The sequence below is a fragment of the Mauremys mutica genome, chromosome 1 (genome assembly GCF_020497125.1).
Source record: "Mauremys mutica isolate MM-2020 ecotype Southern chromosome 1, ASM2049712v1, whole genome shotgun sequence".
NCBI lineage: Eukaryota > Metazoa > Chordata > Testudines > Geoemydidae > Mauremys > Mauremys mutica.
The window spans coordinates 189345345-189372689 of record NC_059072.1 but is presented as its reverse complement, the minus strand read 5'-3'; the positions used below and the strand labels follow the sequence as shown (position 1 = coordinate 189372689).

Here is a 27345-nt window from a genome sequence, read left to right as displayed (position 1 = left end):
CTCCAAGGTCCGATACTGGAATGACCCTTGCTCATGTCAGTAATCTTTAGACTTCAAAGTCATAGACTTCAATGGAGTTACTCATATGAGGAAGGCTCATACTCAAGTGAGTATGGGGAGCAATGTAAAACCACAGCATTAATCTTAAAAGGATGACATTAAGGATCAAATCCCTCTTGTATTGAAATCAATGATATAATGGTAATAGGAAACCATTATGCTCTTCTTGATACAGGAGAGAAGGAATCATCCCCTACAGCAGAGAAGGAGAAGCCTCGTACCCCTAAGGCTGGGAGGTCTGCTGCCACCACTGTCAATAGGAAACATAGGGTAGTGTGGTCGGAGACTCTCTGCTGACGGGGACGGAGGCGCCCATCTGTTGCCCTGACATTTCATCTTGGGAGGTATGCTGCAGGCCGGGGTCCCATATCCAAGACGTTACGGAGGCATGGTAGAGGATTATCCAGCCCTCTGACTACTACCCCGTGCTACTCATCCATGTGGGCACAAATGATACTGCGAGGTGTGACACTGAGCGGATCAAGAGTGACTACAGGGCTCTGGGAGTATGGGTGAAGGAGTTTGGAGCACAGGTGGTATTCTCTTCAATCCTTCCTGTCAAAGGTAGGTGCCCGGGCAGAGATAGGTGCATTGTGGAGGTGAATGCCTGGCTGCGAAGATGGTATCACCAGGAGGGCTTTGGCTTCCTCGACCATGGGATTCTATTCCAGGAAGGACTGCTAGGCAGAGATGGCGTTCACCTTTCGAGGAGGGGAAAGACCCTATTTGGACACAGACTGGCTAACCTAGTGAGGAGGATTTTAAACTAGGTTCGACGGGGACAGGTGAGCAAAGCCCACAGGTACATGGAGACCTGGGAGATGGGGTGTAAATAGGAGGGAGCGTGGGCTATAATGGCAGAGAGAAAGGAGGGTCAGGGCAAAACTGGGAGGAAAGATCAAATAGTATCTTAGATGCCTATATGCAAATGAAAGACATATGGGTAATAAGCAGGAAGTACTGGAAATGCTAATAAATAAATACAACTATGACATTGTTGGCATCACCAAAACTTGGTGGGATAATACACATGATTGGAATGTTGGTATGGATGGGTACAGCTTGCTCAGGAAGGATAGATGGGGAAAAGGGAGGAGGTGTTGCCTTGTATATTAATAATGTACACACTTGGATTGAGGTGGAGATGGACATAGGAGACAGAAGTGTTGAGAGTCTCTGGGTTAGGCTAAAAGAGGTAAAAAAACAAGGGTGATGTCATGCTAGGAGTCTACTACAACTAACAAAATCATCCAAAGCCCAAGATTTGGTGGTGAGGGGGACTTCAACTATCCAGATGTATGTTGGGAAAATAACACAGCGGGGCACAGACTATCCAATAAGTTCTTGGACTGCATTGCAGACAACTTTTTTTATTTCAGAAGGTTGAAAAAGCTACTGGGGGGAAGCTGTTCCTTCCTATTTGTTAAAATCAAATCTAGAACTCATTGAGAATTTGAAAGTAGAAGGCAGCTTGGATGAAAGTGATCATGAAATCATAGAGTTCGCAATTCTAAGGAAGGGGTAGAAGGGAGTACAGCAAAATAGAGACAATGGATTTCAGGAAGGCAGATTTTGGTAAGCTCAGAGAGCTGATAGGTAAGGTCCCATGGGAATCAAGACTGAGGGGGAAAAACAACTAAGGAGAGTTGGCAGTATTTCAAAGGGACACTATTAAGGGCCCCAAAGCAAGCTATTCTGCTGGTAAGGAAAGATAGAAAATGTGGCAAAAGACCAGCTTGGTTTAACCATGAGATCTTGCATGAGCTTAAAAAAAAAAGTCATAAAAAATGGAAACTAGGACAAATGACCAAGGATGAATATAGGCAAACACAGGAATGCAGGGGCAAGATTAGAAAGGCAAAGGCACAAAATGAGGTCAAACTAGCTACAGAAATAAAGGGAAACAAGAAGACTTATCAATACATTAGAAGCAAGAGGAAGACCAAGGACAGGGTAAGCCCACTGCTCAGTGAGGAGGAAGAAACAGTAACAGGAAACTTGGAACTGTCAGAGATGCTCAATGACTTCTTTGTTTCCTGTCTGTTACAGCTATCCCCCTATTCCATTTTGTTTCTTACAGCTGTCCCCCCTACTCCATTTTGGTTTTGTTCTCCTCCTGTGGCAGCCCCTCCCTGGCTGTTAAGTTGTTTACAAGAGCCATTGCCCTTCTCAAAGGGATGGCCACTTGTGCTGCGTGCTAAGTGGGACCACTGCCCTGTTCAAAGGATTAGTCCTGTTATCACCTTGTTAAACCTGGGCTTGGTGTAGGGTAGGCAATGTCCAGAGCTGCAAGACCTAAAGGCAAAATAGCTGAGCATCTGAGTCATACCTGGGGGCTCAGAACTTGCCCAGACATGTTCTGTGCCTACCTGCAGTCTTTTCCCTGCCTTCTCTCCTCCCTGCAAGAAGGGGAACCAATCAGAGTTACTGGCAGGAAGCTGCCTAAGTTTGCCTTTATAACCAGACATTTTCTGATCAGACCTTAGAAAGGTTCCTGCATGGATGCCTGGTCTGATCAGTCAGGGGTTCTGGGGGGTACTTTCTCCGCTCTTGTTTGTTTTTGAGCGTACCCCCGTTTTTAAACTCCCCTCCCACGAACAATGAATTTTGCCTGGAGATCTCCTGATTATTGTGAGCGAATTAAGTCCTCTGATGCTGAAACTGCTGTGCCTGCTTCTGCCTTTGCTGCTGTCCTGGGGATTGGTAAGAACTCCCTCTTGCAAACTTCCCCTGTCTTGGCTGCTGGCTTTCTTTCCCCAGCAGACAGACCCAAGCTAATTCCTTGGTCTGTATCTGTAATCTGCTTCTAGTTTGCAGCCGCCCCCTGCTGCAGCCACCACTGGGTACACACCACTCTGCCCTCTGAAACTACCCTTAGCATAAGGTGCACCCATTAGGTTGGGTTTAGCCTTTAGTTTAGATAAATTGTAATTTCATTTTGCATAGCTGTGGTTAAGTTAGGTTTAGCATTGTACTCTGTAAATTAGGCTTAAAGAATTGTTGCATTGTGTTTTTGTTACTTGCTAATTTGTGTAGTCTTGGTTAAGTTAGATCATAGATAAGATTTTGCTGTGTTCTGTATAATTGTGATTAAGTCTGTCTTCTCACTGTCACCCCCCCTACCCCGGGCTTTCTCTGTGTCTCTCTGACTTGTTACAGTTTCTTTGCTGCTCCACCACGTGCTCCTCTTCCCCCATCTCAATCTAGCATAAAACCCCATTGGTTACCCTCTTTCTCTCTGATACACCTCACATTCTACATTTACACCGCTGTGACACATTTTTACCTAAAATTGTTTGCTATTTAACATACTTTATCCGTAACTGTTAGTTGGTTATATGCTGCTGTGACACACCCTGCACATAGAAAATTGTTAGCTACCTGTTACATCATATATTTCTGTGTTAATTGGTTATCCTACTGTATTGTACCCCACTATTGAAACCCCCTATACTGTTCACCAAAAGAAACCTCTCCCCAATTGTCTACCTTAACAAACCCCTCACTATTAAATTTTCCCTGTTTTTGCATTTTCTTAATAAAGTTTATTTTGCACCCCACCAGGGCAGTAATTGTCCCCCAAGATCCCCTACCTGCTGGCAGGGACATTTCCGTCTTCACTGAGAAGTCTGAAGGAATGCCTAACATAGTGAAAGCGAATGGGAAGGTTTGGAAGATAAAATAAAAAAAAGTTAAAAATCACTTAGAAAAGTTAGATGTCTGCAAGTCACCAATGCCTGATGAAATGCAGCCTAGAATACTCGAGGAGGTGTCTGAGCCTCTAGCTATTATCTTTGGAAAATCATGGGAGACAGGAGAGATTCCAGAAGACTGGAAAAGGGCAAATATAGTGCCCATCTATAAAAAGGGAAATAAAAACAACCCAGGAAACTACAGACCAGTTAGTTTAACTTCTGTGCCAGGGAAGATAATGGAGCAAGTAATTAAAGAAATCATCTGCAAACACTTGGAAGCTGGTAAGGTGATAGGGAATAGCCAGTATGGATTTGTAAGGAACAAATCATGTCAAATCAATCTGATAGCTTTCTTTGATAGGATAACGAGTCTTGTGGATAAGGAGAAGCGGTGGATGTGGTATACCTAGACTTTAGTAAGGCATTTGATACAGTCTCGCATGATATTCTTATCGATTTAAACTAGGCAAATACAACTTAGATGGGGCTACTATAAGGTGGGTGCATAACTGGCTGGATAACCATACTCAGAGTAGTTATTAATGGTTCCCAATCCTGTTGGAAAGGTATAACAAGTGGGGTTCCGCAGGGGTCTGTTTTGGGACCAGCTCTGTTCAATATCTTCATCAACGACTTAGATATTGGCATAGAAAGTATGCAGATTATACCAAATGGGGGGTTGCCACTGCTTTGGAGGATAGGATCATAACTCAAAATGATCTGGACAAATTGGAGAAATGGTCTGAGGTAAACAGGATGAAGTTTAATAAAGACAAATGCAAAGTGCTCCACTTAGGAAGGAACAATCAGTTTCACACATACAGAATGGGAAGAGACTGTCTAGGAAAGAGTATGGCATAAAGGGATCTAGGAGTTATAGTGGACCACAAGCTAACTGAGTCAACAGTGTGATGCTGTTGCAAAAAAAAAAAAAAGCAAACATGATTCTGGGATTCATTAACAGGTGTGTTGTGAGCAAGATACAAGAAGTCATTCTTCTGATCTACTCTGTGCTGATTAGGCCTCAACTGGAATATTATGTCCAGTTCTGGGCACTGCATTTCAAGAAAGATGTGGAGAAATTGGAGAGGGTCCAGAGAAGAGCAACAAGAATGATTAAAGGTCTAGAGAACATGACCTATGAAGGAAGGCTGAAAGAACTGGGTTTGTTTAGTTTGGAAAAAGAAGACTGAGAGGGGACAGGATAGAATTTTTCAGGTATCTAAAAGAGTGTCATAAGGAGGAGGGAAAAACTTATTCATCTTAGCCCTAAGGATAGAACAAGAAGCAATGGGTTTAAACTGCAGCAAGGGAGGTTTAGGTTGGACATTAGGAAAAAGTTCCTAACTATCATGGTGGTTAAACACTGGAATAAACTGCCTAGGGAGGTTGTGGAATCTCCATCTCTGGAGTAGGTTAGAATCTCCTAACCTACTTTAAGAGTAGGTTAGATAAATGTCTATTAGGGATGATCTAGACAGTATTTGGTCTTGCCATCAGGGCAGGGGACTGGACTCAATGACCTCTCGAGATCCCTTCCAGCCCTAGAATCTATAAATTCTCTCTACTTTAATGAGAGTGAATGGAGTCCTCAGAAAGACCATTTAAATTTTGAAATTATTGGCTCTGCTGTGAGCATAACATCTATGGCTCAAAACAAAGTAGAAAGGTAAGTACTTTTATGTTGTACCGTGCTTCCACTGAGGTAAGTGAGAGATTTGCCGCTGCCTTGAAAGGGAGAAAGACTAAGTCCAAAGCTTGGGAAGTAGAAATTAAAATAAAGAGCCTAAAACATAGCCAAAAATGTTCTCTCTCTAAATAAGTCTAATTAAAGATTCACTCTTTTTAGCTCAGAAGTTGTATTTCTAGATGTAGGTGATGTCACTGAATTTTTCCTAATATGCACAAGACATATTCACAGGCCTACTTAACCTCATGGCACTCTCTCTCAGGTTGCCGAAATATTCAGGATGGAAATGACAAAAAACTTGCAGGAAACTTGTGAGCCATCATTGTAGCCCCCTGTTTTAATAAAGCGTAAATATTTAACAGACATGAAACTCTACAAATCAGATCCCACAAGTCGTTCTTTGCTGACTCTGTCAGGCAAGTACATTCTGCTAATATGGATAACTGAAATATCCCTGATGCTGATGAACTGGATGCCCCTAAAGAAGGAAAGTCTTTCATTTGAGTGAATGTGAATGAATGCATGATTTTAAGAGAGTCCTTTATTTTTTTATGAGAAATAAGACACCACTTGTGAAAATGGAAAGAAAAGCAGGAAGAGTTAACTTGCTAACAAAGTGTTTGTATGGATGCTTACATAGAGTAAATTTCCCCTTCTTTCCCCTTGTAACCTGAGTGAACAGGTCTATAGAAGGAACTAGCTTGGGCATAGGAAGAGGGATTATATCCCAAAAATATGAACATGAGTTGGAGCTGCTCCTCATGACTGCTATTCTAGTCCCAGAATTAGAGTAGAGGTCATGAAATCCAATGTACTACCTGTCCTGGAGTTCATGGACACTAAATCCATGTTATTGTGGCCCCTATGACTGCACCCTTACATTATCCTATAGGGCTACATAAAGCTGGTATAGAGACCAGCTATGCTTCATATCAGGCCCGCTGACAGGGGTGGGCAAAGGGAGCAATTGCCCAGGGTCTCAGGCAATTTAAAAGGGGCTGCATAGGTGAATTTCACCTACAGAAAAACTAAGAAGCTGTGAAAAAAAACAGGAGTACTTGTGGCACCTTAAAGACTAACATTTATTTTAGCATGAGCTTTCGTGAGCTAAAGCTCACTTCTTCGGATGCATAGAATGGAACACACAGACAGGAGATATTTATACATACAGAGAACATGAAAAGGTGGAAGTATGCATACCAACAGGCAGAGTCTAATCAATTGAGATGAGCTATCGTTAGCAGGAGGAAAAAAAACTTTTTGAAGTGATAATTAAGATGGCCCATAGAAGGTGTGAGGAGAACTTAACATAGGGAAATAGATTCAATTGGTGTAATGACCCAACCATTCCCAGTCTTTGTTTAGACCACAGTTAATAGTATCTAGTTTGCATATTAATTCAAGTTCAGCAGTTTCTCTTTGGAGTCTGTTTTTGAAGGTTTTTTGTTGCAAAATTGCCACCTTCAAGTCTGTCACTGAGTGGTTAGAGAGGTTGAAGTGTTCTCCCACTGGTTTTTGAATGTTATGATTCCTGATGTCAGATTTGTGTCCATTTATTCTTTTGTGTAGAGACTGTCCGGTTTGGCCAATGTACATGGCAGAGGGGCATTGCTGGCACATGATGGCATATATCACGTTGGTAGATGTGCAGGTGTACGAGCCCCAGAAGTTGTGTGTGTGTGTGTGTGTGTGTGTAAAAATTGAACATTTCAACCAAAATAATATTTTTCTCTTTTGGTCAAACACCACTTAGTTCACTAAAAAAGCTTACATAATAAAAAATCAGCCAACTCTAATGGCAATTCATACCAATCCTGTTATGAATACAATATATTTTTAAAATATTAAACTCAGCTTTTCTGAGTAATATTTACACTTTACAACCACTGGAGTCTAGACCAGTGGTTCTCAACCTTTCCAGATTACTGTAGCCGTTTCAGGAGTCAGCTTTGTCTTTGTACCCAAAGTTACACCTCACTTAAACTATTTCCATACAAAATCAGGCATAAAAATACCCAAGTGTCACAGCACACTATTACTGAAAAATTGCAGACTTTCTCATTTTTACCATATAATTATAAAATAAATCAATTGGAATATAAATATTGTATTTACATTTCAATGTATAGTTTATAGAGCAGTATAAACAAGTCATTATCTCTATGAAATTTTAGTTCGTACTGACTTTGCTAGTGCTTTTTATGTAGCCCATTATAAAGCTAGGCAAATATCTAGATGAATTGATATACACTCTGGAAGACCTCAGCATATGCGCAAAGGTACATATACCCCTGGTTGAGAACCACTGGTCTAGACCATCTGTCTGGACGTGCAAACCACAAGAAAAGTTTAAACAAGTAACTTACCGTACCCTTTTTAGTGCATTAGCATAGAGATATACAAATTAGCAGAAATCAGGCTTTTTAAAATGTATACTACATTTTGAAAGTGATTCATTGTTAAGTAACGGATCTTTTATCCCCGTTTGATACAGTCACACATGCACTGTAGTTTCCATTTCAATTATTCACCTTTGAATGCTCAAAACACTGATGCAAAGGGCATGAGACATCACCGAGTAGTCTTTGTTTGATGTGACATAACATCAGCTTAATAGTCAGTCTTTGCCCATTGCACCATATGAAATAATATGCCATTAATGTTATATTACTATTGTTAACTGTGATCGATATAACATGCGTTTTCCAATGTCATTGATTTGCGCAGCCTTCAATAGCAACCAATTACACTGTTCTTCAGAAGTGATAAAGAAGTAAAATTGTAGGAGATGAGAAACAAAAGTGGCTGAGAAAAGGATACATATTTGTCAAGTCTTTTCAGCAGGAAAGTATGCAGCTGTCGTCCTGAAATCATTATAGTCCATGTGATGTCTTACACTGGCACTAGAATCAAGTAATCTTTTAGTAAAAAGATAACAAACTTATCAGCAACAACCTGAACAGTAAGATAACGCTAAACAAAAAGAACTCCCTCTCAGGCTCATGGAGGCCATTCTTTACCTTGACCTGCCACATTCGGCTGGTATACTATTTCCAAACTTCCTGTTGAATTTTAATCTCTTTTCCTCAGATTCACCAAATAGCAAAGAGAACATGTTTTTGAGTGACACTAGTGTTATTACCAACAGACTGTACATAAATAGAACATTATTATTTATTTGTATAGCGGTGGCTCCAGAGGCCACAATCAGGGACTGGCTCCTCATTGTGCTTGGCTCTGGGTACATAAATATTGAAAGGCTGGTCTCCCCCTCAAAGAGCTTGCCATCTAGATGGATTTCCATCCTCAAGCAGCATGTTATGCTGAAGCTGTGTATTTCTGCAGCCTGGGGCTACTGCTATGTATTTCAGTTAATTTTAAATTGACCAGAGTGGAAGGTTCTTGTCATTTAACATTTTCTACTTTTTTATAACATTTGTAAAAAGGATGAGTCTGACCCTATATTTGGGCTGTTTCTAGGACATGTGAATACAAATCATGTATAAATAGTGGTGTAGTGAGGCTGAGTGGCCTCCCTCCGAGTGGGAGAGCGAGGGAGCATTACATGCCCCTTGGGGGACAGAGCCTAGATTGCCCCAACCCCCTCGCCAGAAGGACTGGGGCATGGCCGGAAGTATAAAAGGCCGGCCATGCAGCTCAATTGGGGGAGAGCCTGCAACGGAGGATGACGCTTGGCCTGTTCTCCAGAGGCCCCGAGAGGAACCTGTGCCTGGCTGTTCTCGACCCCCAGGCGTGGACCACGACTGGCCTGGAGTACCCACTGCAGTTTACCCCGAAGAGCTGGAAAAGGACTGAAGGCCGCAGGTACCAAACCCTGGGGAGGCAGGAAGTAGCCCAGGGGCAGCCACGGAGCAGCCGGCTGCAGAGCCCAGCGTGGCTCAGTCGCCATGTTGCAGCTGGATCCCCACCGACACAGGGGCAGCCAATCCTGCCCTGCCAGGGCCCTGGGCTGGGATGCAGTGGAGTAGGGTGGGCCCACATCCCCCTGGCACCCTACCCCGGGTGGCTGACCCCCTACCCAGTGCAAGGAGGCTCTAACCCAAGACAGGAGCTCCCCTATCACTCACCTTAGAGACAGTTTGCTGGCTGCCTGAGCTCCACCCAAGCCCCAGACGGCCCTGATAGACTGTAGTTAAGGGCTGACAACGTGAGCTACCCCAGGCCAGGCTACAACCTGGTACTAACTATTTATCACACAGCCCTTTTGGGGCTTTTGCCTATCTTATCGACTCTGGTCCTGACCCACAGGACTAGCCTGAGTGGCCTCCCTCCAACCGGGAGAGCAAGGGAACATTACAAGTGGGTTTGTCCACATAGTATTAGAAGCAAAAAAAATATATTTTGGCCCTCATCCTGCGAGTTACTGTGTGATGCACAGCAGCGTAAAGTCATTGTGCTGTAGCACAAACACAGGTGGAGGCTTTGTGAAAGCAGAAGTAAAGTTAGCTAGCTGAGCCAAAGCTGAAATATTGAAATGAAATATAAAATATTGAAACTTTTTATGGGATGGAACATTTTAAAAAAATCAAATTGTACTTACAACTCCCATAGGGCAAAGTAGTGGATCAGGAATACACATGGGAGAAAATCAACCCAAACTGAAATGTAATGTTTAGTTTCAGGTTGACAAACTGGCAAAATGTTTTATGTGAAATGAAATCTTTCACTGAGATTTTCCTCGTGGAAGATTCTGCCCAAATGAATCTTTTTCCATGGAAATTTTTTGATTTGGACAAAACCCCATTTTCTGACAGGGAAATGTACATTTTTTTTTAAATAGACCTAGTTTGGATCCCAAAGATCCAAATGTGGAACACAATGTATGATAAAGACCCATTATGAAGGATGACAATAAAAATTATTCATATAAGAAACTGAAATTGCTGTGGGATTTAATGTTAGTAACTCTTTCTATAACTTTAGTTCTTTTTATTACAGATAGTTTTCAATAATAAAAGTGAGTGAACACTAAATTTGTGTTGAACTTTAACTTTAAACTGTGGGATATTTGACAGGTACAGTCTGGCTCTGCCAGTTCCCAATCTGTGCTTAAATATATTTTTTTAAACAAATCCTGATTTGGGGTCCAGAATGTATTTGATAGACAAATTTGATAATGGGGCAAGTTATGAGTCTAACTCTTCTTCTTAATGTTCCCTGGAACTGCTGCTAGGTGCTGAAATAGTTCTGAAGGTATAGTTCATGTTTCAGTAGTATTCAGTCGAGATGTTTTGTCACTCATCTCTGTTTTCCTTCTTCTTGTCCAGAAGTTATGTGAAAAGTGCCTGCTATTTCACTTGAGGACACCATCACTTCTGGAAACCTGACCCTAATCAGTACCCTTTTCACATATCCCCTCCTGTGATAATTCCTCTTTATCCTCCTCCTCCACCAACTACTTTCTGTTGCATAGCTCTGTACATAACAGTTCCCCAAGTGCATTTACTCTAAATAAATAAATAAATAATAAGTGGAGATATACCAATCTCCTAAAACTGGAAGGGACCTTGAAAGGTCATTGAGTCCAGCCCCCTGCCTTCACTAGCAGGACCCATTTTTGCCCCAGATCCCTAAGTGGCCTCCTCAAGGATTGAACTCACAACCCTGGGTTTAGCAGGCCAATGCCCAAACCACTGAGCTATCCCTCCCCCCAGAGTGCATGAAAATAAGTAAAATGTTGCATTTAAAATGCAGCTCTATGATAGATGCCATGCCATGTTCAAGTCTGTCAAATGTTTTGGCAAACTATGTATCTAATTCAGTGCTCAACAGCCCCACTGGGGAAACATCATCAGCTAAGAAAAGCTCTGTCTCCCTCAATGACTATTGAGTGATCACTTTATGGAAGTTTTGAGACCATGTGCATAATTATGGTAATTTGGCTCAGCCGAGCTAAGCTAGCACTAGGATCACAACAAGTTTGCTCTAAAGCAGCAGCAAGTACTGGCTTTATATCCTCTCCCAAGTTCCAGACTAGGAGATGAAGCCAACATGTCATCACATGCTTAAAAATAAAAATTATTTAAAAAAAAGAAAAATCATAGTCTGTTTCTACTAAATCAAATGGCTGCAAATGGAAGCAAGCCTGTAGGATGCTTCCATGACAGGTATATAAAGGCTATCCTGATCACAGACAAGCTCGGGGTGCAGCAGGGATCATGGTGATGACATACAATGAAAATGGGCAGTTGTCATCAAGGTATTTGAAATGGATGGCAGTTTCATGGCTGTAGTAACAACACAGACTGAAAAAGGGAGAGAGGAAGTTACAGGTTACACAGTCTTGGTTGAAGGCAGAAAGCGGATGTTCTTGTAATTAAGACACTGAACTGGGACTCAGGACAGGAGATCTATGGTCATTCCCAGACTCTACTACAGACTTCCTGTGTGTCCTTGAGCAAATCACTTATTCTCGCTCTACTTCAGTTTTACATAAGTAAAATGGAGATAATAATACTTTGTCCACTCTTTAAGACAGTAAATTCTTGGTTTCAGCTGAAACTTTTCTTTCAGCAAAACATGAAGCCGCACTGAAAGCTTTTGAGAATTCGTGCTGATTTTGTCAAATTGTTTCAGCTGAAAAAAAAATTCTCAAAAAGTCAAAATGTTTTGTTGTAGAAATTTCTTTTAATTCAATTTTTTAAAATAAAAAAATATAAACACTCAACATCAATATGAAACACTTATTTTTAGGGCAAACAAAATGATTTTTTTTTACCCATAATTATTTTTTTTTCTTTTGAATTGGTGGAAATTCCCCACCAAGTTGTTTTCAGGCTAACCCCAAACAATCTGCCCCCCCTTCACACACACACAAATTGCCAGCAAACCCAAAAAATAATTATTTGCACAGCTCTAGTCCTGATCTAGATGATACCACAACACACACTATATAATAATAATACTAATTAATATGGATACATTAATACTATAGACACACCATTAAATTGAACACTCTATGAGTGTCTAGACTGGGCTTACGTAGTGATATCTTTTTGCCTCTTTTGTCATTAGCAGTTTGTGTCTTTACAGCATTGCACGCTGAACTATTGCAGCTGAGAAGCAGGCAGAACATCAGAGCAGAGCTGTCTCCCCTTCTAAATTTCATCTGCAGATTAATCTAAGTCTCCACTTTCCTGTCTGAAAGAGGAAACCATCTGCTTCCTTCTCCCACTTCTGTTGGCTAGTAATTAGTCTTCTGACCTGTCTTTCAGTGGGACATCATGAGCCATAGGCAAGTTTTGCCAAATTCCCTAGCTGCCAAATAGGATGGCATGAACAGCCCATACTATTTTGTATTTGTCCTGGAAGTTGAAAAATAGCAATATTTGTGGTATTCATATGACTATTCAATATTTGCACATCTCTAAGTAAATCATAGTCATTTGCCTGTCTAATTTCTTCCCACACTACTTAATCAGATGGGATGAAAAGGTAAGTATTTATATAGTATTGTATAGTACTTTTTTTGTACAGATAAATGCCTTCAGCCTAAGCCATTCAGGTTCAGAAAAGACTGAAACAGTAAGGTCTTGGCACATGCTAAGTATGACATATATAAATTGACAATGTGTTAAGCGCAATGGAAATGAATTAGATAATATGCTTAGATCACTTAGAGCTTATGCAAAGTGTTACTGTCAGGTTAAAGTGTAGTTCTACTCTGAAAAGTGTCTAGAAATAGCACTGAGGTGTTCCACGTTCACTGTGTTTCAATGATTCCATAACATAATGGCTCAGTTTACAGGAAACAGATTTTTTTTCCCAACTACCAGCCCTGTAAACTCAGCCTGGGGTCTGAAAATCAATCCAAGTCCTCTCCTTCTCGTGCATTGTCACTAGGAATCAAGATTCTGTCTGGTCACATTATGTCCTAAATTACACCTGTACAACATGATTGCCTCCAGATAACACCCTCAGGATTATCTCTGGAACCTCATCCACCATCTCTAGGGTTGCACAGGCAGGGGCGGCTCTAGGGATTTTGCCGCCCCAAGCATGGCAGGTGGGCTACCTCTGGCAGCTTGCCTGGGGAGGGTCCGCTTGGCGTGCTGGGGCCTGGAGCCGCCCCTGTGCACAGGTCTGCAATTATGGTTGCACAGGTGTAAATGGGGGGGAAATTTTGGCCTGAAAAAAAACCGTATTGTGATGATGATGAGGCATGAGCCAGTTTGACTTTCAGATCCCAGCAGGGGCGGCTCTAGGGATTTTGCCGCCCCAAGCACAGCAGGCAGGCTGCCTCTGGCAGTTTGCCTGCAGAGGGTCCGCTGGTCCGCCGAAGCCACGGAACCAGCGGACCCTCTGCAGGCAAGCCGCGGGCGGAAGGCAGCCTGTCTGCTGCCTTCGCGGCGCTGGCAGAGCGCCCCCTGTGGCTTGCCGCCCCAAGCACGCGCTTGGCGTGCTGGTGCCTGGAGCCGCCCCTAGATCCCAGGATCAATTGGGAGGACTGGCAGTTCTAAAAACAAAAGAAAGCACCTTTTTACTTGTGAACTGAGTATATTTGGTCTGACAATCACCAATACACAATAAGCACAGAAGCCTGAAATCAGTGGATGTTGGCATGATCACAGGGGTCCACCTACATGAAGACAATTGCAGCATCAGAGCCTTAAATACTACACTGATTGGGTATGCTTGAAAACCCTGAAACAGGCAGTTACTACTGGAAGGAATAAACAGAAGTGAATGGAGATCAGTGAAAATGAATAGATCAGGAAGATTACATTTTTGGTATCACTTCAGTGATTTTAATACTTTTTTTTTAAAGTAAATGTGAATATGGATCCTACTCCAAATGGCGTGTTCTATTGGAAAATGCTAATTCAACAGAATGAAAATGTTTCATAGGAACACATCAATCCTTCTGAAACTTTTGAAGGAAATGAGACAGAGAGGCAGGCTAGCTTGCCCATCAGCCAGCCACCTCCCCAGAAACCCATCAGGTAAGTGCTACAGAGCCAGGGCTTCCAGGCTCCCCATCAGGTGAGCTGCCAAGGAATGGGGCTCCCCAGACAGCCCAGGGAGGAAACAGAGTTAGCTGTACCAGGTGCCAGCTGATAAATTCAGTTTTGCGTCTCCTGAAATAGAATTTTTCACAATTTTTCCTCCCAGAGACCCCTCTCTCCCCCCAATTTGGGATGAAAGCTGTAGAAATCGAATATTTTGGGGGGGGGTCTCCTTTTTTTTTTTTTAAGGAGAAGCCCCACGCCCCGGTGGAAATTCCTTCTTATATAAACAGCCAGGTGAGGAGCTAGCAGCTTGCTGTTGCTAGTACCAGCAGTTTTCAAAAGTTCAGGGGTAGTGTAAGTAGTAAACTGTGTCCCTCAAAGGGATCTGGGTAAATCATCCCACTTCTCCATTAGATGTAAAACTAGCTAGAGCTGGAATAGAGGAGCTGTCCTAGGAGGGTATAAGAACCATCTATGAAATCACAGGGAGTTAAACAGGGGTAGCTCAGGGCAAGCTGCATACATGGATACTGGCTGTTCAGCTCCCCCTGACAGCCTAGTGAAGGCACCTATGTGCCTGCAGAGATGCCAACTTTCACAATATTTGATCTTTCTTTAAAACCCCAGTTCCTGGGGTCCTGTAATTACACAAGAATCTCAGCTTTTAAAAAAAAAAGACATTTCTAGCCTTTTTGGTTCTGAAGAAAAGCTTGAAAATGTGACCAGGTGGCACTCTGAAGGTCCAAAAGGCAAAAAAATACCCCAAGTTGTAGCTCATTATTGTTAAGCCAATCTCGGCTGATTCGGGGGGGGGCGGGGGATGGTGACTCATGATTTCTGAGTGCTGGGGTTAGCAATTCTGTGCCTGCCTGAGTTTCCTCCCAACAGTCCACTGATAGCCTAGAGCCCTACACTATGGCTGTTCCCCTTAGTCCATATCCAATGTGGGTGATTCCAAGCAGATTAGAGAGAGTGGGTGGGAGAGGGAGCAGATCAAAAGGTCATTGGGAAGAAAATTCAGGCACTCAAGGAGTTCTCACTAGGCTGTGCTGGGGGAGTACGAAGAGCTTGGAGGCTGGACTCAGCATATGAAGCTGTCTCTAAACTCTACAATAGCTTTCTTCCTATTTTCCCCATATCTCTGTACAAATTTATCCTGCTCCATCCTACCCCTCTTAGATTCATATCTATTGGTATAGCAATAAATATAGACATTTATATTCATGATGCTTGTGATGGGGTGTATGCTTCCCACAGGTGATGAAGGGTTAATTGGAGCTGACATGTTTAATTAAGGTGGCTGGTTGCACATGGTGGGTAGGCCAAGAACAATTAAAGATGAGGCTCAGCTGGGGAGGAGCTGAGTGATGCTATAAAGTGAGGAAGTTTGACATAGGAGGAAGTTTGGTGGGGGTGGGCTGAGCTGGGCTAGAGAGGCAGGTGACAACTGGGTGAAGAGGAGCAGAGAATCTGGAGGCTAAGTGGACAACTCGATAAGATGGAAAATTGTCGGACCAAAAAAGAAAGCACTTGTGAAAATGAAGAGGAGATTAATCGAGTGGGGGAATGGATATAAAGGATTGGTAGGGGAGACTAGAAGCAGATTCAGATAGTAATGATATAGGTAAAAAAGTAAAGCTAAGAAAAGAAATAAGCCAAAATCTTATATTGTAAGGTCACTAGCCAAGGACATAAGAATAGGTGATGTTAACCCTGTGAAACTAGTTGGCTAGATTTTAAAAAAACAAAGGGGATATATTAAGAGTCAGAAGGCTTCAAGATGGGGATCTTTTAGTTGAATTGAAAAACAAAAAGCAGGCTGATAAACTGCTAACAACTGTAACTTTAGGGAAAGTTTGAATAAGTTGCCAGCTATCAAAGTATTTGACTGAAACAAAGGGGATGATATATGGAGTACCATTGTAACTGACCAATGAGGAGACAACCAAATTCACAGTAGAGGACAGTGTGTTAATAAGTAAGCAGCTACTTAGTAAACAAGGAGTAGAAAACAAGCTATCGACAGCTGTGTGGATTACATTTAACGGAAAGACTCTACCTGATAAAGTAATACGAGGGAATTAGATATTTAGAAACAAGCCTTATATCTTCTCCCATCACCCAAGGTGTTATAAATGCCAACATTGAGTATGTAGCATATGTTTCTAAAGCAGAGATGGGCAAACTATGGCCAGCAGGCCCCTCCTGCCCAGCTCCTGGCCTGGAAGGCTAGCCCCTGGCCCCTCCCCTGCTGTTCTCACTCCCCGCAGCCTCAGCTCGCCCCGCCAGCAGTGCAATGCTCTGGGCGGCGAGGCTGCAGAGCCGCAGCCTGACCCAGTGCTCTGTGCTGCACAGTGGCCTGGCTGGCTGCAGCCGGGCAATATAGCTGCCTATCCCAGTGCTCTGGGAGGAGTGGCTGTAGCGCCACCAGTGCTCCAGGCAGCACGGTAAGGGGGCAGGGAGAGCGGGGGTTGGCTAGAGGGCAGAGGAGTTTGGGGTGGTGGTCAGGGTGTGGATAGGGGTCAGGGTGGTCAGAGGGCAGGGAACATGGGGGCAGGGATCCTGGGGGGGCAGTCAGGAAGGAGAGGGGGGGTTGGATGGGGTGGCAGGGGGCAGTCAGGGGCAGGGGTTCTGGGGGTCAGTCAGGAATAAGAGGAGCGGTTGGAGGGGGCAGTCAGAGGCGGGGGAGTCCAGGAGTGGTCAGGGGACAGGGAGGGTTGGATGGGGCAGGAGTCCCAGGGGGCCATCAGTGGGCGAGAAGCAGGGAGGGGGTTGGATAAGGGGCATTGGCCGGGCCACGCCTGGCTGTTTGGGGAGGCCCTCAGGCCAAAAAGTTTGCCCACCCCTGTTCTAAAGGGAAAATTAGAGATGGTGAATGTGGAGGAGAGCATTCCTATGAAAACTGTATAGAAAGGGCCAAAGTCAAGTGTAGTAGCCACAGTGGGGATTGCAGTCTAGCATATAGAAGATGTATTGTGGCAAGACAGGCTAAGGAGATACAAAAGACAAAAATTGTTAACATGTCTTATGTCAAAGCTGTTTTGAGAGTCTCAAAACATCAGGAAGAAAAGAAAGAGAAAATCAGCCCAGGAAAAGGGGAACTGTAGATATACCCTCCTTCTGTATAGAATGATAAACACTGCAGAAGGAACAGGTGATGATATATTAACAGTGAAAAAGAGAGGTTCATTGCATTTATGACAGAAGTGATAAATTGAACATTACAGACAGGGAAAAGCAAAAAAAATGAAAATTATAGCAAGGGGAGCAAAAAAATACTCATGTTAGCAATCTGTCAATGGATCATATTCATGCAATCGTGAATGAGGTGAAATATGACTACTATGGGAATCACAATCTTTTGTTGGAATGTGCACAGTTTGATGGCACATGGTCAAGAATTAAAAGAAAATATACTGAAAATGAGAATTAAACCAGATATCATATGTGGCTAGAAACATGGCTGGTTGAAAAGCTTGCTAGGTAGAGAAGATGTTTGTACTTTCATAGGGGAAAGATTAAACTACAGAGAAGTAGTAAATCTCAGAGATAATACTGTTGAGATCTCAAAGCAGAAGATAAATCTTTCTTTAAGTATTTATAATATCTATAACCCATGTGGAAAATTGAAATACTTGGAATTACAAGAAATAGTGAAGAATGCTTAAAAAAAAACTATTTTATGTGGTGACCTAAACAGTCATCGTAAGTTGTAGGGAAGTAGAACAATTGATAATAATGGTACATGTCTAGAGACATTCCTAGACACATACAATCATGGGATTTTAAATGATGGCACCCCAACTAGATTTAATGCTGCAGATGGTAGGTTTGCTTGCTTAGACCTAGGAATCATAACAGCAGATACTGCATGCAAATGCAGCTGGGAAATATATAAGGAAGAAAGAATAAGGTGAGATAATTTCCCAAAACTTATTACTTTTCAAGGACATGGTAAAGTTGAAGGTAATGGAAAAATTATCCACCTAGAATTTTAAAGAAGTTAACTGGGAACTATTTACAAGTAAATGTACAGAATTTGTGAATGATCATTGTGTGAGTGATGGTATAGAGAATTTCAATGACAGAGTAATAAAGGGGATAATAGCAGCAGCTACTGTAGCAATACATAAGACATACATAAGATACTCCACCACTAAAAGCTCACCTCTTTGGCAGAAATAGGATACAAAATGGCAATTAAAAAAGGAACAAAGCCTATAAGAGAGCAAAAACTACAATGACTAGTAAAGATCTAATGAAGTATTAAAAAAAAAAAAGGTAAGGCAATAGAAAGAGAATTGTAGGAAGTGTTATGGGAGGTTGGCTAAACCAGAACATCAGAAATACACAAATTAGAAATAGATAGAAGTTCTGACATTGAGAAAGCAAAAGTTTTAAAAGAAACTTTCGAAGGGGTAAGTAATGATGAAAATCAAAGTTCAGTTTTCTGCCAGATTAAGACAATTCTTGAGGAGAGACATAAACTATTATGCATCTGGGGAAAATATGAAGATACTATATTGAATGAAAGGTTTTATATGCAGAACTTGAGAAAGCTATTGATATCAGCAAAAATGTGTCCCTAGATAAAGATAATATATGCAATATAATGTTTATATATCTTCCTGAAAGCAGTTTGAGGATTATTTAGGAATTATACCATGCTATATGGGAACAAGGAGTGGCATACGCGGTAGAAATCACAACAAGAAAACCAGGCACACTTCACAAAACTGGATTCTGATAGACCAATTGCCTTTATGTCCCGTCTGGGCAAAATTATGGAGAAAAAGGTGAATGAACGATTTGGTTGTCTATTTGGAAAAACAATGGCATTATAGATAAGGTGAAGAGTGATTTTAGGAGAAGAGGCACCATCAATCAAACTGTTAAGTTGGAAAGTGAAATACAAAAAAGCATGAGAATCAGATGTTTCACGACAGCTGTCTTTCTAGATATTAAAAAAAGCATATGGCATGTAATAGAGCAGTGATTGGCAACCTTTGGCCTGCGGCCCATCAAGGAAATCCACTGGCAGGCCAGGATGATTTGTTTACCTGCAGGTTCGGCCGATCCAGGCCAAAGGTTGCCGATCCCTGCTATGGAGGGAAGGCTTGTTGTACAAAGTAGGTACAATAGGGATAAGGGGAAGACTTTGGAAAGATCATATAGCCTGTTTTAAAGATAAATGCAAAGGATGGATCAATCTGCTTAAAAGTAATCCTTGGACTAATTGGGGGGTTGATAATAAATCATTGCTGACACTATACAGAGCCCTAATCAGACCAGTTATTGACTATGGCTGCCAAGTTTCTGGGTCAGCATCAAAATCAGATTTAATGAGTGGACGGGCACTATGAGTTGTATGCAGTGCATTTATTGCAACACTCATATGTGCTACAGATATCTTCTAGTGAAATGCCAGTTACACTATGAATAAAACTACTGAACCTAACTTTCTGGGCCAAAGTTAATGGGAACTGCAATGATGAAAGTAGCAAACAAATATATGAGGATTTTGGGGAATTCAGTAGGTGAATTATAGGACACAGTGTTAGAACTCCACATGCCATTCGAGTTGAAGAGTGGAGGCAGGAATTAGAGAAGGTACCTTATCTCTATTCTGGATCCGACACAGCTACAATTACACTGCATGCAATGATGCAGGATATGAAAGACAAGGAAATGATTAAAAAAAAAGTCAAAACTTTCTATCATGGAAAAAATATTTATGAATGGAAAGGCACACATCTAAATGTGGATTTAGATTTCTTTTATGAATTTAAGGATAAAAAGAGATGAGGTATAAAAAATGAAGTGTACCAGTATCTAGATGAAAAGTGGAGTTGTTTTTACATACAGATATATACAGACAGGTCCAAATAATATTTAAAAAACACAGGAAATATAGGGACAGCATATTGTACATCAAAATTAGGAATTAGTACACCTAAAAGAATATCCAATTTTGTAGCTGTCATGACAGCTGAATTAGTAGCAATAATGCTAGCATAAAACTGTATCTGGGATGTATTCCCAGCAGCAGTAGTCTGTGTCTGTCTGTCTCTCTCTTTTTTTTTTTAACTCAGTATCAGGCCTTATGGCAATAAAAGAGTGTGTATCTGTATGTAGAAGTGATTTAATCAATGAAATTGTATTTCTAGTAGCAGAGTTAGTACAGATGGGTATACATCTAGCATTAGCCTGGATCCCAGCACATATGGGGATAACAGGAAATGAAATGGTGAACAAAGCAGCTAAAAACGCTGTACAAAAGGGAAAGATTGACATAGAAATATCCTTGGGTAAACAGGAATCAAAAGCATAATACAGAAAAATTTAAAAGAGGGGGTACAAAATTTGGATCAACAAATTTTGCACTGTTCCCTAGAGTTAAGCATAATAACATACTTCAGGGCCCGTATAAGAAAAAATGAAGTGATTTTGTTTAGAGTACTGACTGGCTGCCGCCATTATGGTTTAAACAAATATCTTTTTTGAGACAGGGACATGCTAGTGTGGTAGAGCAAACTCTGGTGGTGAGCCTGACAAATGGGCAGGATCTAGACTTCCAAGCAGAAAGCCCCAGGAGGCGTTCAACTGAGAAACAGAGAGGGATGAAAGGTCAAGCCTAAGGAAGGCAGAAATTAGTCTAAGTTTGTATTTCTGGGTTTGGAATTTTGTTTGGGGCAGAGAGGGATCCAGGGGAGAGCCCTGGGAGCCTTGATCTTGAGAGAAGTGTGAACCAGGGAGATGGTGTGGAGAAGGCCTGAAAATAGGCTATTGTAGGAAGAAATCCAAGGAGGTACAAGGAAGAAGTCTAATAGAGCACACCTTGGTGGCTGGCTATAGGGTCCCTGGACTGGTATCCAATGTAGTGGGAGGGCCTAGGTACTGGACACTAGGGAAGGTGTCATGAGGCCTCTGAGAAGTGGGGAAGGATGACAGAAAGCTCTGAGCAAAGTATAGATACCACAGGGTCCAGAGTTGAGGGCTGACGACCGGATGTAAGGATTGGACGACTTGTTACCCCAGAAGAGACGGAACTAAAACATGACCTTCCTGGAGGTCCAAGTCACAAGAAAAGAGGCCACAACAGGACCAGAGCAACCAGTAACAGGAGGTGCTAAAAAGAAAAAAACAACTATACTCTGACCACCCATGAGGGTGGTGTGCCCACGGTAAGTCCTTCCTTCTACAATGCTCAGTTCAAATATCCGCTCAGTGCTCAGATACGACCATTTTTTACATCAGTTCAGTCTCACCATTTTATGGCATTTCACACACTTTCTTTTAAGCGTTGATGTTTTACTGTTATAGCTACAGCTCCTGGAGTCATGATTATGTGAGAATCACAGCTATCATTTTTAAAAGAGTAAGCTTTTAGCCTCATGATTGTGGGGAAAAAAGCTAGGAACTGTAACCCTTAAACGTCAGAAACCCAAAGGCAAATCAAAAGAACCTCAACATTGTTTTAAAATTTTCATGATTTGTTTTTAAGTCAATCTCATGGGTTTTTGGGTGCCTCACTCATGATTTTTAAATGCTTGGAGCTGGCAATGTTGCAGCGTTGTGCTTAGTTTTGTATAATACACATAAAAAGATAGACCTGCTCTAAGCAGTTTACAGCCTAAGCCCTGATCCTATAATCTACTTTGTGCAAGCAGTCAATGAGGCTCTGCATAAATGCGGAGGTCTGCCCATGCAGAGCAGTTTGCTGGGTTGGGACCTAAAAGATAGAGATATGAGTTGGGAGGTACTGGGAAACTCAGATGAAGAGGCTGCTATGGGTAATTTATTTGTTTATATTACCTTTTCCATTAGCACCACCTTCCAAGCAGTCTTTTCATCTAACCAAGCATTCTTTATAACTCTGTAAATCCCGTTAATAAAATATGAAGATAAATTTCTTGGTACTAAAGCAAGAGTTTTCTCTCTGGTAATACACAAGGGAATAATTCTGCAGAGATAAGTTAAAAGAGATGCTTCTGCCCAGTCATTTGGAAAATTTTCAAAGGATCCTTAGTATCTTTAAAATCTGACCCTCAGTGCTTCATAAAAGCAAATTTTGTTGGCTCACTGTACAAATCACGTTCAGAATATTATCCTACAGTATATTTCAATTAATTCTATTATCAGGCCTAATCGCTTAGCTGGTAAAAAGTTTGTGTTTGATATATATCAGAGTATTTTATTGACTTGCACTTTAAACCTTGATACATTTATCCTTTTAAGTGACACTGTAAGTAATCAGTAATAAGATTTCAAATGAAAAATCTCTTCATTGGCACTTTTGGAAAAGCAGGAAAAAGCAATGCCTAAAATCTTGGCACTAGCAGCCTAACAGCTGTGAAAATTAAGTTAAATTAATCAGGCAAAGTAACTGTAGAGCAGAATCTCTTCATTGTTTTTACCGTAAGGGAGTTAATTGGTTGCTGAAGTCCCTAGCTCAAATTCTGCCTTTTGTCAAAAGTGATAGTCAGTTTCATCACCTTACAGTAACTGGACACTTTCTCATTCATATTCCCCCAGAAAACTACACAACTGGTCACAATTCAATGTAACTGGAGGTGTTGCCAGTGGTGCTGGAACAATTTGTATAGTGGGGGTGCTGAGAGCCACTGAATCAAACTCTAAACCATGTATATGATAAAAAACACTTCAAGCTGGAGGATGCTGCAGCTCCCCTGCACTCCTAGTTCCATGACCTATGGGTGTTGCTCAAAAGAGGATCATCTCTGTATCAGCAGGAATGGCATAGGCCAGGAGTGAACATTGCCAGAGTTCATTGTATGGGCAGCTTATGTTAACAGCAATCTGAAAAACTGGAACTTCAGGGCTTTTGAACAGTGGTTGTTAGCCTTTCATTTATTCCTCCATGTTTCTAACTTGTAAATTGAAATGTATATGGATGGTGTTTTATATATAATATACAAACAGCTATATTTTTGTCTGGCATCTTTCATGCAAACTATATCGCAAAATGCTTTCTAGAATTATTTTTGTTACAAATTTAAAATAAAAATAAGCACAGAGAGTGAGATTAAGAGCAGAGCTACGCAAGAATTTTTTGATGAAAGACATTTTGTTGGAAAATGGCAATTTATCAAAACAGATTTTTTTCCTGTGGAAGATGGTTTCAACAAAACTTTCATCAGGATGGCTGTGTAAGCCTGGGATGGAACTACAAGGAGGGAGGGAAGGGAAGGGAAGGGATTATCTGTCTAGAATAGCCAATAGCTTGGTGGTTAGGGCATGCTCCTAGGAGATAGGACACCTGAGTTCAAGTTGCAGCTCAGAATGAGGCACAACTACAACTTAAACCTAGATTTCCATAGCCCCTGCATCCCATGTGAGTGCCATAACCATCAGACTATTGGTGGTGTGAGTTGGGTGCTCCTGCCCTTACATTTTTCATGAAAATTTTCAAAAAGTCTCAGTTTCATGCTACTGTAGAATGGGAACTTTTTTGAAATTGCAAAAATTCTCATGGAACGGGAAAACCACTTCCACCTTGCTCTAATTAAGAGTTGCAGTGTATGCAAGGGGGGGAATCTATTTTCAGCTGAGATATAACGGTTTATAATTCAGAGACAGGAAGGTTGTTCCAGGTGGCTCCCTCTGTCCTGAAGAGGAATTGTCCATGTCTTCACTAGAATTTTAGAAGGTCTGACATCATCTACCATCACATCTGTAGATCCTAGTCCAGACAAGGCCTAAAATAATGGAGCTAAAGTTAGTGTAGCTTTTACCTGTGTCAATTACATAGATTTTCACATTGTTTTATGAGTCATGTCTCTTGGCATCAGTTTCTTTTTTCCTCTAATTTCTTCCTGATTTTTTTCCTCCTCTTCTTCTCCCCTCTTTGTCCTTTTTTCATTCACTGCTGTCTTTGAGCTTCATCCTATATGCCATTTGAAGTCTATGGAAAGATGAAGGAACAGCTCAGTGGTGAATGATGGCAGTGTGACATCAGAGGCACTATAACACCTTTGAATTCCTTCCCATTTCCTTTTCTTCCTCTGCTGCTGCTCAATGGACAGTTCATTACTGAGTGGTGGGATTATGACATCAATCTTCACATTCTTACTCTTTTATCTCCCTCTCCCTCCTTGTCCTCAGTTCATTTGCATATTGCATCCTATGGTTTGACACAATGTGAACTAGCTGGGGATGGAATTTAACATAGATAAATGGGTATAGATAGGTAAATGTTGTTGGCCACGGCTATTAGATACTGGAGAAATATTACTATTGAATATCCCTAAACTACAACTGCTTGAACTGCTCCACATTTCAGTTTCTCTGTGACCATAGCTCTTGAGGACTCTGAAGCTCATAGTTCAAAAACAAGAAAGGATATAGCTTATCTACATCAGCACAGTATGGGGAGGAGGTGACCAGCTCTCTGTGGAGAAAGAAGTAGTTCGGGACTATTTAGAAAAGCTGGACGAGCACAAGTCCATGGGGCCGGATGCGCTGCATCCGAGGGTGCTAAAGGAGTTGGCCGATGAGATTGCAGTGCCATTGGCCATTATCTTTGAATAATCATGGCGATCGGGGGAGGTCCCGGATGACTGGAAAAAAGCTAATGTAGTGCCCATCTTTAAAAAAGGGAAGAAGGAAGATCCAGGGAACTACAGGCCAGTCAGTCTCACCTCAGTCCCTGGAAAAATCATGGAACAGGTCCTCAAGGAATCAATTCAGAGCCACTTAAAGGAGGGGAAAGTGATCAGGAACAGTCAGCATGGATTCACCAAGGGCAAGTCATGCCTGACTAACCTAGTTGCCTTCTATGATGAGATAACCGGCTCTGTGGATGAGGGGAAAGCAGTGGATGTGCTATTTCTGGACTTTAGCAAAGCTTTTGATACAGTCTCCCACAGTATTCTTGCCAGCAAGTTAAAGAAGTACGGGCTGGATGAATGGACGGTAAGGTGGATAGAAAACTGGCTAGATGGTCGGGCTTAACGGGTAGTGATCAATGGTTCCATGTCTAGTTGGCAGCCGGTATCAAGTGGAGTGCCCCAAGGGTCGGTGCTGGGGCCAGTTTTGTTCAATATCTTCATTAACGATCTGGAGGATGGTGTGGACTGCACCCTTAGCAAGTTTGCAGATGACACTAAACTGGAGGAGTGGTTGATACGCTGGAGGGTAGGGATAAGATACAGAGGGACCTAGACAAATTAGAGGATTGGGCCAAAAGAAATATGATGAGGTTCAACAAGGACAAGTGCAGAGTCCTGCACTTAGGACAGAAGAATCCCATGCCCTGCTACAGACTAGGGACCGAATGGCTGGGCAGCAGTTCTGCAGAAAAGGACCTAGGGGTTACAGTGGACAAAAAGCTGAATATGAGTCAACAGTGTGCCCTTGTTGCCAAGAAGGCTAATGGCATTTTGGGTTGTATAAGTAGGGGCATTTCCAGCAGATCGAGGGATGTGATCATTCCCCTCTATTCAGCACTGGTGGGGCCTCATTTGGAGTACTGTGTCCAGTTTTGGGCCCCACACTACAAGAAGGATGTGGATAAATTGGAGAGAGTCCAGCGGAGGGCAACAAAAATGATTAGGGGGCTGGAACACATGACTTATGAGGAGAGGCTGAGGGAACTGGGATTGTTTAGTCTGCAGAAGAGAAGAATGAGGGGGGATTTGATAGCTGCTTTCAACTACCTGAAAGGGGGTTCCAAAGAGGATGGATCTAGACTGTTCTCAGTGGTAGAAGATGACAGAACAAGGAGTAATGGTCTCAAGTTGCAGAGGGGGAGGTTTAGGTTGGACATTAGGAAAAACTTTTTCACTAGTAGGGTGGTGAAGAACTGGAATGGGTTACCTAGGGAGGTGGTGGAATCTCCTTCCTTAGAGGTTTTTAAGGTCAGGCTTGACAAAGCCCTGGCTGGGATGATTTAGTTGGGTTTGGTCCTGATTTGAGCAGGGGGTTGGACTAGATGACCTCCTGAGGTCCCTTCCAACTCTGAGATTCTATGATACATTGTCCAAACTCTGTGGTACTATGGAAGCATCTTTGGATATCAGGTAGGAATAGTACTATGTAAAAGAGATTCTTGTCCTGTGAGAAGAGCTATGTTATTATTATTTGTGAAAAATTAAGTTCCTGAACCTGAGTTTGTATTTGTGTATACATGTAAAGTGAACAAATATCTCTTTATTCAAATTTTATGTGGCTGGTACTATAATAAGGAAAAGCTAATACATCATGTGTCAATAGAGGAATACAAGAATGTTTGTTTCCATTCACACAGCAATAAAGAAATGTTTTGTCACTATTATTAAACACTTCCCCTAAATATAACCCTACTAATATTAACTGATGCCCATCTCCTAACAGTGATACAATATAAAAACTGATAAGTAACATTCAGCAGTTATATTTTGTTTTCCATATGAAGAGATCCAATCTTTTTGCTAACATTAAATAAACTTCTCTACACCTTTGTGTGATGAGAATTACTATGTGTGTTTTACGATGAGGGAAACTGAGTCACAAAAATGAGGTCAAGATGTGTGCTTGATGTGAGATATCTAGGGTCTAATTGAAAGAAGTGCTGAATACCTGCATCTCCCAGTGACTAGGAGTGAAATATGATGGCCTTTCTGAAGTCAGTGGGAGACTTGCTATTGACTTCACTTGGACCAGGTTATCATCTTAGGTGTCTTAAGGTGGGCCCTTGCCATGGTTATAAGGCTAGCTTCACCTCAGCTCCCTTTGTAGTTGTCAAGAACCTAGCCTACAGCACAACCAGTCTCCTGGCAACCTAAGGAGTACAGCTGGCCCAGATAGAGGCTGTTGGCCTATGCCACCTGACAGGCTGCAGGAGTCAGCAGCTTGATACCTAAGCTCGGGTAGCAGCAGTCCAGTGGCTGCTCAGTGCATTCCCAGCCTGTAGCTAAGCTTGGTGCTGTCC

The 27345-nt window shown here is 41.9% G+C and overlaps 1 long non-coding RNA gene across 1 annotated transcript in view; it reads right to left on the bottom strand.

The window, feature by feature from the left end:
- Positions 1-27101, bottom strand: part of LOC123361733 — a 36241-nt gene extending 9140 nt beyond the window's left edge. Inside the window, exons 1-2 of the long non-coding RNA XR_006576210.1 lie at positions 26994-27101; positions 24170-24339 (exon numbers count right to left, since the gene is read on the bottom strand). This is a non-coding gene — a long non-coding RNA (uncharacterized LOC123361733). The remainder of the gene's footprint in view (positions 1-24169; positions 24340-26993) is intronic.
- Between the last annotated feature and the right edge of the window lie 244 nt (positions 27102-27345).